General features: G+C 38.9%; 1 long non-coding RNA gene across 1 annotated transcript; it reads right to left on the bottom strand.

Annotated features, from left to right (window-relative positions):
- Nucleotides 1–4,723: 4,723 nt before the first annotated feature.
- LOC146586233 (uncharacterized) lies at nucleotides 4,724–13,102 on the bottom strand. The gene is made up of 3 exons (XR_014897833.1): nucleotides 12,605–13,102; nucleotides 11,862–11,908; nucleotides 4,724–5,764 (listed from the first exon to the last, which is right to left on the bottom strand). It is a non-coding gene; the product is annotated as an uncharacterized LOC146586233 (long non-coding RNA).
- Nucleotides 13,103–13,556: the final 454 nt, after the last annotated feature.

Here is a 13,556-nt window from a genome sequence, read left to right as displayed (position 1 = left end):
TTCCATGTCAGGTTCAGTAAGGCCAGTAATGCTCATGGGAGCATTCAAATCTCAAAAGGCAGGTACATCACCTGTTTCCTTCCCTACCCTTTTTCCTCTTCCTCTGCCAGGGTGTAATGCTCAGAAAGAGTGGTGTGGATTGAAGCTGAAAATCTGATAAACCCTGAACCTATGTACATGAAGAATTTTTGGATTCTAAATAAGAGTTAGCAAACTTAACAAAAATGCAAAACCGGTAATTTTAAGCTGGAAGATCCCCTTGAACAAAGACGAAAATAAGGACAGCAAAGGAAAAGCAACCTTGTCCACCAGAGGTTTTTGTCTGCTTTTTAGTAAGCTTCTCAAAATCAATCATGCGAGAACAGGGGCCTACAAACTTAAGCAAAGGTATTGATCCTAAGAACTGAGCTACAATGTCCTCAGAAGTAGGTGTGAAATCAGCCTTACATTGTGCCTGGGAATAATTAAAGTCACATACTCATTTTTGAATGTTCATGAAGGAATCGCATGTTCATTCATGCTTGGAAAATTTTATTCTGGATACAAATTAGAAGTCCATACATCCAAGGTAAGAGGGGAAAAAAGAAAACCCCTAAAGCTAGGTTTCAACACTAATTTTCTTGAAGGAAAATAAACCATAACAGAAGCTTTATTAAGTAAAACAGGTACAATGATTCTGCAGTATTTTTTGCATTTTTTTTTAAATCAGTCTATTTCAACTCAAATTTATTTCCTCCTTTAAACCGCCAGGTCACAGAATTATGTCCAGTATCTTCAAGACAAGAAGATCTTTGTAAAATATTAGTTCAATCGATATAAAGCAGGAAATCTGGGGGCCATACATAGCCCCAGTCTGAACCAGAACAAACACTTAACTATAATTCAGATCCCTAGTGCATCTGAAAGGTCTTGGCACAAGAAAACAGGCAGGCTATTGCACTTAATTCTTAAAAATATGCAGCCTCGAGATCTACAATTCAGGTTCACCTACAGTGGATACATCCTTTTAACAGGATCAAAGTATCAACCATCCAGATGAAGTTGCAAGATCTTCACTCAACTCTCTATATTCTGTTCCAGACCTAGATATTGTGGTTCAGCTTCAGTGTCTCAGAGGCATTTTCAAAGCAGCCCTCTTTGCTCAAATACAAATGCATCACTACAGAGAAGATGCAGAACCTGACTTTGGCTACACAGCTCAGAATATAGGCATGTGGCAATTTCAGGAACAAAAGAAAATCAGTACACCCTACAACTTTCAATTTCAAACAGGTAATTGTCCCTGTTTACCAGGAAAATAAAAGACAGGACTACTGCAGGATATACACAAGAAAAAGAAGATGAGAGTAGTGAAAAGACTGTGCTGATGAGTAAGCTGTAGCTTAATTCAGTAAAAAAAAAGAAAAAAAAAGAAAAAAAAAGAAAAAAAAGAAAAAGTTCCCCAGGAACATATCCTGGTCATTTGTTTCCTCAGGAAGAAGTTCTCCTCATTTTTATTCAGTACTCTTTTTCAAGAATTTCTGAACTAATGCTTCCCCACCGCCAGCAAGAAAAAGTAGCTATTTTTCTGGATAGATTGTCTCAATACAGACTGGTCACAGAAATACTTTTGTCAATTAAAAATTTTAAAAGTTATACTGGCTCTTTTGAGAGACTTGGGTKTATGAGAAAAGATCAAAACACAAAGCCACTGTATGTAATTTTAAATGGGAAAGTGTAAAGCAGAATTCTACCCATTAAGGTAAGCAGGTATCAAAATTGAGTATTTCATAGACTATCTAGAGCTGTCTTTTCTTTAAAACACATAAAATTTATTTCTGGCTACACATAAAATAAGTTTCCCTCAACATAAATTAGCTCAGGTCAAAAAATAATAATAATAAAGAATTGACATACAACATAAAAACTGAACTGCAGAAACACTGTCATCTAACATCATTTAGATTTTAAAGTCATTGAACTAAGAGATGTCAGGTGGTGAAGTGAGATCATTTCTAGCATTCCCTGTCCCCCAGTAAAAGTAGTTATTTTCCTCTGCCTTGAAGAACTTTATAGCCTCTTAGTAGAAGAGTAGGAAGCATCACAAAAACAGGAGCAATTTGTTGTATAGGCTTTTTCTTTTTCTTTTTCTTTTTTTTTTAAAAAAAAAAAAAAAAGAGTTTAGTAATAAACCCAATTTACCAGAGAAGGAACTGAAGAAAAGATCTTAAATGACATGCTGAGGAGCAGTGATCGTTCAGTGATGGAGTCACTTAATTTCTCTATATCAAGAACTGTTGAGAGGCAGATGTACCATGTCTTTTCTCTCTTTCAACAAGTTTTGTTCACAAAACTTACTAGAGGAATGCTAGGTGGACCTACTCTGTTCKTAGGAAATATAACGAGGGTGTCTGAGTTCCTTTACTAGGAAGCTGAAGGGGATTTTAATATATGCTAACCATAGTAAAGTCTCAACTATTTTCAGATTTTGAGATGCCTCACTAATGGAGTTCTTGTGCATGAGTATCACTTTTTTTTTTTCACTGAAATCTGTAAATTTTCAACCAGTGTTTAAACTTATAAATATCTGTGAAAAGTCTCCTTGCTACCTTCATCTACACTAAGTGCTTTGTTTTAATTAAAATATCAGTTGGTCACATTTAATCCAGCGTAGTGACAAAACGTGTTCATCAAGCTATTCGAAATACCTCTACTTTTCAGAGTAGAGCAGGGAAGCCTTGTGAGGATCAGCACAGTTCTCTCAGTAATGCATTATGATGGGAGGACACTGGGCCACTCCACTCCAGAAACCTCTTAAGTGTGCAGACTCTTGCATTTTAATAAYTCCATATTTAATAGGTGTTCTTAAAACAGTTGTTTCCCTGGTCAGTAGTTTGTTGTGTCAGGAGCTTGTTGTGTCCTGTATGATTTTCAGAGTTCCTCAACTTTTTTCAGTCTGCTTTCAAGCCAAGTAATAATCAAAACATTGCAACTGCTTTTTGGGGGGAGGGGGGGGCTTTTTCATCAGCAAACTTGAGGGGGAGGCGCTCTGTCCCTTCATCTTACTTATCAGTGACCTGATGAGTAAGTTGAATAAGACTGGACCCAGTACTGACCCCTGGGGAACTCCACTATCTACAGGCCTCCGACCAGACTCTGTACCACTGAGCACAACCCTCTGAGCTCTGCCTTTCAGCCAGTTYTCAATCCACCTCACTGTCCACTCATCTAGCCCACACTTCCTGAGCTTATCTATGAGGATGTTATGGGAGATAGCATCAAAAGCCTTGCTGAAATCAAGATAGACAACATCCACTGCTCTCCCCTCATCTACCCAGCCAGTCATGCCATCAGAGAAGGCTATCAGGTTGGTTAAGCAGGATTTCCCCTTGSTGAATCCATGCTGACTACTCCTGATCACCTTCTTTTCCTCTACATGCTTAAACACGACATTCAGGATGAGTTGTTCTATGACCTCTCCAGGGGTGGAAGAATGCAAATATGAACGCATCTCAGCCTTTCAGTAAGATGCRCATTAACAATTTCTGTGTTAAACAATAAAAATATTGACCATTAAAGCTCTCTATTGAACAATAAGACTTTGTTTTGTGGCCTGGGGCCTGCAGGGCTTTGATAATGGGGAACCACTGACGTGCTTCCTTGTTACTGTCTCTGTGGAAGACTGAAGGTGGTTTCAAAAAGGCTTGCAGTTTGTTAGAGAGGTGGGGAGTCTTTGCGACTCTGCATGTCAAAGGTGTATGTGGGAACCCCTCAGGGGAAAATATGAGTCTCCCCAGAAAATTTTAGTACTTCCCTGACGAAGAAATGAAGCAAGGACAGGAAATCCAGGCAAGAAGTACAGCTACTCCTAATAACTATGATAATTGCGATTTTGTAAGTCAGCCTGGCTGGAAGTCCAGAAAGGATAAACATCCCTGATCTAGTGTAACTGACAAACATGCTATGGTTTGCATGGTTCTGGAGCAATGCAAAATGGCCTTCAACTTCTGATAAAATGTTAGATACAGATTTTTTGCTGCTATTTTTCTATATCTGTAAATTAATAAACTTAGAGCAGTCCTAAGATAATAGTTTAGGCACACATCTGTCAACAAAAGCAAACGGAAAATAAATTTAGCATAGATGTAAATTTTTAAAAAAATCCTTTGTTTTAGATAAACTTGTTTATACAATCAACTGGTCATGTATCACATAAAATATAACATGCAGTCTTCACAAGTACATTTTGCATGTACAACACAACTAGTATGCATGGTTTTGCTCATCTCAAGAATGCTAACCACATTTTTGTACTAACTTTTCATAATTTTTTATATAAAAATATAATCGAGCCCCTGAAAGGTTGTGCACTATATCCTTCCCTTCCTTTCAGAGCAAGACTGTATCCAGCTACATACTTAACAAAGAAGGCTGAATGGTGTTATGCTATCTTCAGGCACAGCAGCCTTGAAGCAGAAGCTCAGAACAGTTCTTAACAGCGAAATGCGAAATCGTTCACCAGCTTAAAAGATCAGCGATATCTATACGAGGAACATTTGGAAGCTGAAAGGAGCCTGGTACCCTTCTTGCTTTATCAGTCATGAGCTGACACTACATAGTGTTACTTCAAAGCTCAAGATCCCAAGGTGTTCAGACTCCTAAACTCCCATTTGCACATATATGAAGTAGGCCAATAGCATTTACAGTCTGCYTGAAATTATACTTAAATAGATTCAACTTTCTTAATGGTGATTTTGTATTAAGAGAGAATCAGCAGTCCCTCAGACTCCAGTTCTTCTGGGTTTTTTTTTCTGGGCCTTTTAAATTGTTATTTTTTCAGCCCTTGATGCCAGCACCCCACATACTCAGAATCACATAAATCACGGTTTATCTAATTTTTATCTTTTCTAAAAAGAAGGCCAATTTCTCTCCTACCATTATGTCAAAATGCCTCTTTTAATCACCATGAAGTTGCATCTGATTCATAGCAGAGTACAAGAAATACTGGAACACAGCTCAATCTTTTGTTTACCTTCTAACACAATGCACAGTGTACTGGATCTAGACTCTCACTATTTATGCTAATCTTGACACTTCTCTTTTCCCCATCCCCTACCATCTAAGTACTTCATTTATTCTTCTGACTTCAGCCAAACATTGAAGTCATAGTTTGAATTTTTAGTTCACTCACATCCCTACCTCTTTTTCATATTCTATAGTTGCCCCTCCTTTTCCCTTTAAACATCAGGTCTGAGTAACTCTATCTTTTTCATACCTGCCACGTATTTACATAATGGACAACAGCTTATTTTCCTTTTTCTTCCCTCACTGAAACCTGGGAGCTCACAATGCTTGGTCCTTGTGTGTTTGCATATCATCTGGGAAAATCTACATTTCATAGCAACACAGAGGTTAAGAAATACGAAGTTTATTTTGGCTCTGCTGTGACTCTGACTCGTAGCAGCCAACTTGCCTCTTTCAAAACGTCATTTTTCAGCAAAACCACAGGCTTTAATTCATTCCAAAACTACATGCAGATGAGCAGGCTCCAGCCAGCTCTCACTTGCCATGAAGCCAACAACTCCATCTTTGCTTTCAAAAACCTCATGACAGGCTAATTAATTTAATAGTCCAGTCTTCTCTTTGGTTGGCTTCAACTCCCTTCCAAAAAGCTTCCTCTTGCTCTTTACAATACCTTGAAAGTGATTTTCACACTCTGAAAACATTATTGCTCTTGACAGTCAGTCTCCGAATTTTCCATATACCAACAAGGGAAGCCAGATGCCTTTGGGAGAGAAGAAAAAATAAGGAGTGACAGATTCCTTTGGTACTTCCGCATTATCTCCAAAAAATAGTAAGTAGGATGGTTCAGTATTATTCTGCTGGTAATAAAATCCTTAGTTACAGGGACAAAGGACAATGGGCTACATATCTAATCAAAACCATGGGGCAAGGCCAAACTTTCTGAACCTTGTCTAAGAACAGCCAACAAAATTTAAAAGTCTTGGCTTGGGTGAAACACTGAAGTGTATTTCTCTCTACTCTATCATCCCCTTTCTAACAACAGCAGGACCTTCAGTGTAACTTTGCAGCTTTCCCTGCGGTAGGTTTTTGTTTTGCTTAGTTTTTTTTAAGTTTGGAAGTACTAGAAGGCAGAGATCATCTCTTATTACATATTACTATAGCACTTATCACCAAATGCCAACTGTCTGATAGCAACATTGTGTCATGTATTAGGATAGTTTAGAATTTCAGTGAAGTTTAAAGAAACTCCCATTCTCAGAATTTGTAGTTTTTCTCTGAAATATATTACTACAAATAGTGAATATTCATTGCAGACATCCTAGAAGTTTATGTAGGAAGGTTTTAGATAGCAGGAGACAAGGTTTGTCTCTTTGTAGTAAAATTGACTATGGCTATTTCTGAACTACAGAAGTACTGAAGCAACTTGAGGTGGAGGAGTTAAACGTTAGAAGAAGTGTTAGACACGTCTGAAGTCCAGAAAACCTTAACTCCACAAGAAGGTGGCTACTTATTTCTACTTCTAAATAGAAATATAGTTCACTGAAACGTCTGACTTGATACCACCCCAAACACACACTCAGGGTCACAAAGAACAGCTCAGTGCTGATGAGAGGACAGCAGTCTAATGCCACTGGAACCAGACCATTTAGTTAACGACATATTATTCATAACAGTGCTTACTCACAAGACCAGGCATAATTGCAGGTACTTTAATAAAATTTTAGAAATGCCTTTCAGAGGCATTTACCAAGAGGACTTTATTCCTCTCCACAGCTACCCAAGGGCATAGCTATGTTTGTTAGAATGCTGATCAACTTCTTGATTTTTGTGCATCCTCTGGTATTCATAAGTCTTCTGCAATAGGGCAGTATCTCATCATCTCATCATTTGGCACAGTAAGCTATCTGTTCATTAGGGAGAAATCATGTCCAAATTCAGGACTCTGTGGAAGAACCTGGGAATTCTAGATTTACCCTGAAATTACCCATCTTAGTACATTCTGTCCTCTTCTGTCAGCATGACTGTTACTTAGTCATGTTGTTTGTGACAGTTTGGAGAGAGAAATACATCAGACTCAACTTGTCTGAAATACATCAGACTCAAGATATTGTATCTTTTTGTTCATTACTATCTAAAAGATCTTCCATCAGGGTAAAATTTCTTATGTTTAATCTCAGTCTAAGACCAGTTTCTAAGCTATTCTAGTTTCCTTCTTTAACCATTTTTGCTTTTTTGTTGAAATATTCAGAAGGAAAAAGGAAGGCTCCATAGCCATTTTAGAGTAGTAACAGTAATAGCTGGTATACACAGCCCTTTTTCAAAACCTGAGGTGTATTCACTGTGCCCTCATAATTTAAAAGGACATGAACCTACGATGTTTTGGACAAAATCTGGTTAATAAAGCAAGTTCCTTGCTGTTGAAAATGCCTCAGACATCTGCCTTATGTTCCACTGCAATTCTAATCTCTTAACTTAGTTTCTGAATCAAAATTTCTTGGTCTTTCAGAAAAGGACAGGTATTCTTGAAATGACCAATCTCTGTGATCTCCGGGAAAAAAAAAAAAAAACCTTTCTGGAGGTATATCGTTTGTGAGTTAAAGAGCAGAGGAACAGTTCTCAATGGTGAGGACTTTCTGTCAAATGATGGCTGTTAGATTGCTCTTTCTAGAAGAGAGGCCAAGAACTCCACAGTTTATATGCCCTGGAAGCAAATCCTGCTTGCTTTTTTACACAGGTTGTGGTAACTGCTAGCCAAGGGCAGAGTCAAGCTGGGTGACATACTTAAGTGACTGAGTAGGTGCCCTGCCTGCAATGAAGCCCATTTCTCTGGCTGATTTCTAAGTTTCAGCACAGGGAAGAATTTTAGCAACAATGCCAGTAAATACAGGACTTGGGAATCTTCTGAACCAACCTGTCAGCACATACTGAACTAAGAAAGGAAAGAAATAGTCACTTCAAACTATGAAGTAGAGAAACAGTTCTGGATGGAACAGGCCTACCTTCTGCCAGGCCTGAAGGAAAACATATTCTTCACAGCTCCTCTACCTTGAAATCCTCAGTACAGAGTTTACTTGATCAGGCCATGCATTAAAGGAGGAGGAGGGAGAAAAATGTCTGGATCTAAAAACATCTTATTTAGTTGAAACTTAACAGTAATTCCATTTTCAAGCTGTAGTGAATAAGCATCAGCATAGCTTGTTATTCACAAAAAGAACGAATCTATAGAGTAACACGCTTTTCCGTCCAGTCTACCAATGTCAGTAAAGACTTTTCCATAGAGCATGTGTTCTTTTAATGGAAGTGCCATGGCCACACTCCAAGCTCCCAGTTCCATAGGAGCTACATAGAGAGGTTCCCACGGCCTGCAATACCTTGGGGATTTGACGGGAAGCTACAGGAATGCTTCATAATTTAAAAATGCATTCACTTCTCTTCAAGGCATAAAGGAGAAGGTTCCCATAAACAATAAAAAAAAAAAGTGAGGTTGGGCTGGAGGCCCCTTTGAAGTCATATCTTAGAAAGTTTCATTAAAGTTTGTTCAATCCATGCTGAATCTTGCCCCTCTAAATCTTTATGTCAGGCATGAAGCTTTGACCTCACTCTCATTTCATTATGTTTAAGTTCTGAGATGTGTTATAAGGAGTAGTGTTTGGGGAATAGCAAAAGGAGACTGCTAGGAAGAAGCTGAGGAAAAGGAAAGAAAAAATGAGCTCTCAGATCCTTTGAGGCGTGAGGGGACCAAATGAGTATCCTACTGATCCTGCAGAGTGTAGGGGACTTCTATTAACAGCAATCAAAATCTGGCCTACCTGCTTAGCACCAAATGCACCAATTTCTACTTAGATCACATAGAACTAACATGCTTATGATGAAAGTCATTATTAATAGTGTTTTGACAAAACAATACACAGGAATTTAGCCATGTCTCTCTACTCAAATTCAAGGGAACTCCTACAGCTAGAGGTCTCAGCCTTCCTCTTGGCGAGAGTAGAACAATGAATGACATATTCCAGGCAATTACAAGACCTTCAGCCCCCAAAGCCACATGGTGAGCATGACTGGAACATAAACAGATTAGCAGCTGCTAAGGATTTCTCTCCTCCTGATACTGGAAGAATGTTCCCACTTTGCTTATGTAGCCTTCAATGATGCATATCTATTCTTTTAATGAGAAAAACCATTTAACAAAAGTCAGAATATCCTCAATGCCTCATGTTATGCTTAGTTACCCTTCAACTCTTTGTTTTCTACAATGCTGCTGACAAAATGGAGTCAAGTTTTCCAGCACAATCTTGCTGTAAGTAGAGTAAAGCCCATGCCATTTCCTTGATTTATATCCTCCTCCAGACAGGTAGAGGCATGATGGGACCTGTTCTGCCCTGGAGCTCTGGTAAAAGTCAGCCATCTCTGATCACCAGTCTTCAAAGAAAAATGGACGTGCCAAGAGCTGATTTGAGGTTCTGAAGTAAATTGTGTATACTAAATAATAACCTGTAGCGCTCTCAAAGTTCTTTACAAAGCAAGTAGCATCAATAAGTCTGTTCCATTGACTGAGGAAGTGTCACGGTAGCGTGCCGCAAAGTTATTTGTACAAGGTCACCCAGCAATTTGTTAAATAAAACCCAGATCCCTCTCTCTCAGTCCTTTAGGCAACCCTGCCTGTTTAAATACCTCCCCCTCTCCAACATTACCTCCCCTCAAAACCTTCTCTCTCCTCCCCCAGTTCCTGCTGATCTTTAAGAGTAGGTACAGAGATTCCACACACCTCCGACTGGGAGGCCACAATACTTAAGATGAGGTGTGCGAGTCGCCACATACCAACAGCAGTACAAAAGTCATTTCAATAGATCTGGAACATATGACTGCATTTCTATCAAATCAGTCAAAGTATACGATACGGCATTTAGGCCAACCACAGGAAGACAAATGATACACAAACTGTCATAAAACTCCTAAAAATGTTTAAATATATTTGAGTAAGTTTGTTTTAAAATTTTGTTCTGACACCAGGAGCTCTAAAGTTGGATTATCCAACTGAACTACAGGCTCAAAACCCAATGTACAACTGCTTGATTCTGTGCCTTCCCTGCAAAGGTAAGCTCTTATTTGCTTCAATAACAAAGAAGAAACATTGCTCTTAACACAATCTGTGTTAAGCCTATGACAGTATGGTGCCTAGTTCAGTTGTTCCAGTGTTAAACTTGGGAGTTGAACTACATGAACTTTCGAAAATTGCAGTGTAATGCAGGGTTAACTTTCTTTACAGCCTTACAATTCTTTTAAAATCACATACTTGATTTGGTAGTACTGAAGTTACAGACTGACAGTGATCAAGAAGATTAGAAACTTCCATCTTTATGATAAACCAATAAACATGCTATTTTTCATCTGCAAATACATAATAAAAATTAATCCCCATGCATCCTCTGCAACTCTACTAAAATATGATGCAGAAAACTTAGTTTGCTGGTATCTAGTGAAGCCAGGCATCTGGCCTAGATATTAATAGTAATACTACAATCTACATGTGAGAGTGGGTGAGAAAGGAGATGTTTAAAACATAAATCACTGCTTAGGATATTCTTCAATTGCCTAAGTATAATACATCCATGTTCAAACAACTAAAGCCCACTTAATTGTTCTAATAAAGCCAGCTAAAAGAAACTTGACATAGCCAAAGCACACTGCTGGCTGGAAAGTTGAAAACTGTTTGCTAGTTTTGCTCTCTCTTTTTGTTCCTATATAGGGCTGCACGAAAACAAATATGATGATCCATAAAGAATTGCCTCCATTTACACTAGATATGTCTGAAATTCTTGTTAACATTCAGAAGATTATTTAATAATTCACTAATTTAATTATTCTGATTTTTTCCCTTTATGATCTAATTCCGTGTATAAAAATGATTAAAACACTTCAAGCATGTTCCAGCTACCACATAAAGAAATGGTAAAGACAGAGTCACTTACACATATTAATATTTAATTAATAGCATCAGAGAAACTATAATCTAAGAACTAGAGTTAGATCTTACAGTACTGGGTAACTATAATGAGCCTTCATTCTAATCCCAGAGCAGACATTCATTTGCTATGTGCCTTGCAGGTTGTCGTGGAGGCGAATCATTCCTCAAAACCCTTGTTCTCCTTTCTATTTTTTGTCTGCTTTACATTTTTTTTTAATAGCAGAAGGTCTCTCTTTACATGCACAAAACCCCACACTAGCTCTGCAGCCTTGGTGAGCAGTTTGGATGCTAACTGCAATTAAAAGTAATACCAACATCGTCCAACCTATTTCTACGCAGCTCTATATCTTTGGGAGTTCTGAAATATTCTGAGAAACTTTACAGACAAGTCAAGAAGAGGCAGCCTATAGCAGGGAAAAATAAAAGCATATAAATTACTTCAGTCAAAATCATTATCACCCATCTTTGAGCAAACTGACTCCCATGATTTCTGTACAATCCCCAGGCCAATGAACTATAAACCTGTTTTTTGTTGAACTTTTTCCAGGCATCTGACTTTACATCTTGGTTAGCCTCTCCAAAATAGATATTTCTTCGTAAACCACAGCATTACACAGCCAAAACAAAGATCATGCTTCTACTATCAAGCTCTACCATCTCCCTCTCAAGCAGCTTTAGGTTAACACTTGTTACTCCTGCATTCCCCAGATCTAAGCCATGCCAAATCTTGCTGCCTTCAGCTTGCTACCACATCACCTCTAGAATCTGACAAAGATTCTTGCTCACACTCTTATTTAATTTTCTTAGATCCGTTGTGTTCACATTACCCTCTTCATGCAGAATAGTGCTACCAAAATTAACTCACATTCCTGCCATTGTCAGTCGGACATACCTTTGGTTCCCCAGAGACGTTCCTGATTCAGTTAGCATTTGCAAAGGCTAAATGAAAAAGCAAATATATTCTGTTTAGAATGACTTTGCATAAAACGTTGTCCAACTGCCTCAGCTTTTATCTACCCATTACTACCATGAAAGCTTGTTTTCAATTTTTTCTACACCCACCAGTTTCTGAATACATATTAACTACTGACTCAAATATGGGACTGGAAGGAAGTACATGATCTTTGCAGCCCATTCTCAGCTTGTTCCAATATCCCCCAGTAAATCCTCAGTAAAATTTGCTTTCCTTCCATCAGATGAGAGGAAGGCACAGCTCAGCAGAAGGGTGGAGGTTAAAGCACAGAAGTGGTTCCCCTAGCTCTGAAGGAGTCTTATCACTCTGTTCACATACCAGGACAATAAAAATCTCTACTCCTCATGCAACCAGCTTGCCCGAGGCTCAAAGATATAGGAATGTCTTCCTATTCAAACACTTGGCTCTTCTTCCCCACATTAGATAAAACATTCCCCAGATGCCAAACTTCTTTGTAAGCGCTCAGCTCTTTGATCTAAGAAGCAGCTGGAGCACAGCTGCTCTCCATTATATTTACAGCTCTCAAGAACCCTTCAGATTTTCTTGACCTTCCTCACTGTCAGATATAGAGTGAGAACATCAGCAGCCACCTTTCAATTTCATGCAAAACTTGATTATTGCCTTATCTACTCTGCCCAATTCTTCCTTGAATTACCACTCACCTGGCCCATTCCCAGCTCCTTCCTTCTATCCATTCTCCCAGGCATGTCAGCAATGACTTCCTATTCCTTTCTCCAGTAAGGGACTACTTCACCCTTGGGAGTTTCCAGAGCAATGCACACATCCTTCCCACAATATTCAGTCTGCCCCTACAAACAGTAGGGAATAGGCTGCTAGCCACCAACCATCTTTAACCAGGTCACAGAGATGTGCAGGGGGCCAATTCCACACAGTGGAGTTTCTCTTCTGTGCAACAAGGCTCAGTAAGCACAGAAAACACTKCCTCCTGAGAGGCAGGCAAATCCTAAGACTCTGCTAGAAAAACAAGGAGCAGGTTAATGCAGTATCATCTCACAGAGTCTAAGAGTAGACCAACAGCAGTGACTATCAACAGGACAAGACGGCTGAATTCAGAGCTAGTATGGTATTTTTATCCCTTCCTTAGTTGGAAAAGCCATCCAACCAACCTGAGGACAAGAGATTGCAAAAACCAGCATGCCCAAATAACTCYCTCCTTACTACACTGAGCTTTGAGAAGTATTTATACAGTCCTTCACTTACATATCTAGGAGGCAGAGGGAACTGTTGGCTGGTCTGACGAAATATCCTTAAAAGGCTCATCTCAATAGTCACAGGCTGAGGAAAACCAATAGAGGTATCAGGTCAGGTCTGTTCAAGCTTCTTTCCTTTCAGAGTCTTCTCAGTGATCACAGTTTATCTGCTAATGCTTCTACAACAGCTTCCTCATCAACTGTCTTGAAGTGCTCTGTAACTGCAGCCCTCTTTGAAAACTCATTTCACCTGGTCATACTGCATTGTTTTAGTGCCAAAGCCAAAAGCAGCTGTGTTCCTGCTGGGAGTATTATGAAGCATATGCACAAAACTTCAGGTCTTTCTCTCAGTTAATATGGGAAATTAACTCCCTGATCTAAGATTTTCAGTTTTGGAAAGTTG

Source organism: Rhea americana, unplaced genomic scaffold (assembly GCF_003343005.1).
Source record: "Rhea americana isolate MKP2758 unplaced genomic scaffold, rheAme1 scaffold_70, whole genome shotgun sequence".
Lineage (NCBI taxonomy): Eukaryota > Metazoa > Chordata > Aves > Rheiformes > Rheidae > Rhea > Rhea americana.
Note: the sequence above shows the minus strand (reverse complement) of the source record. Positions and strands in the feature narration are given on the sequence as shown.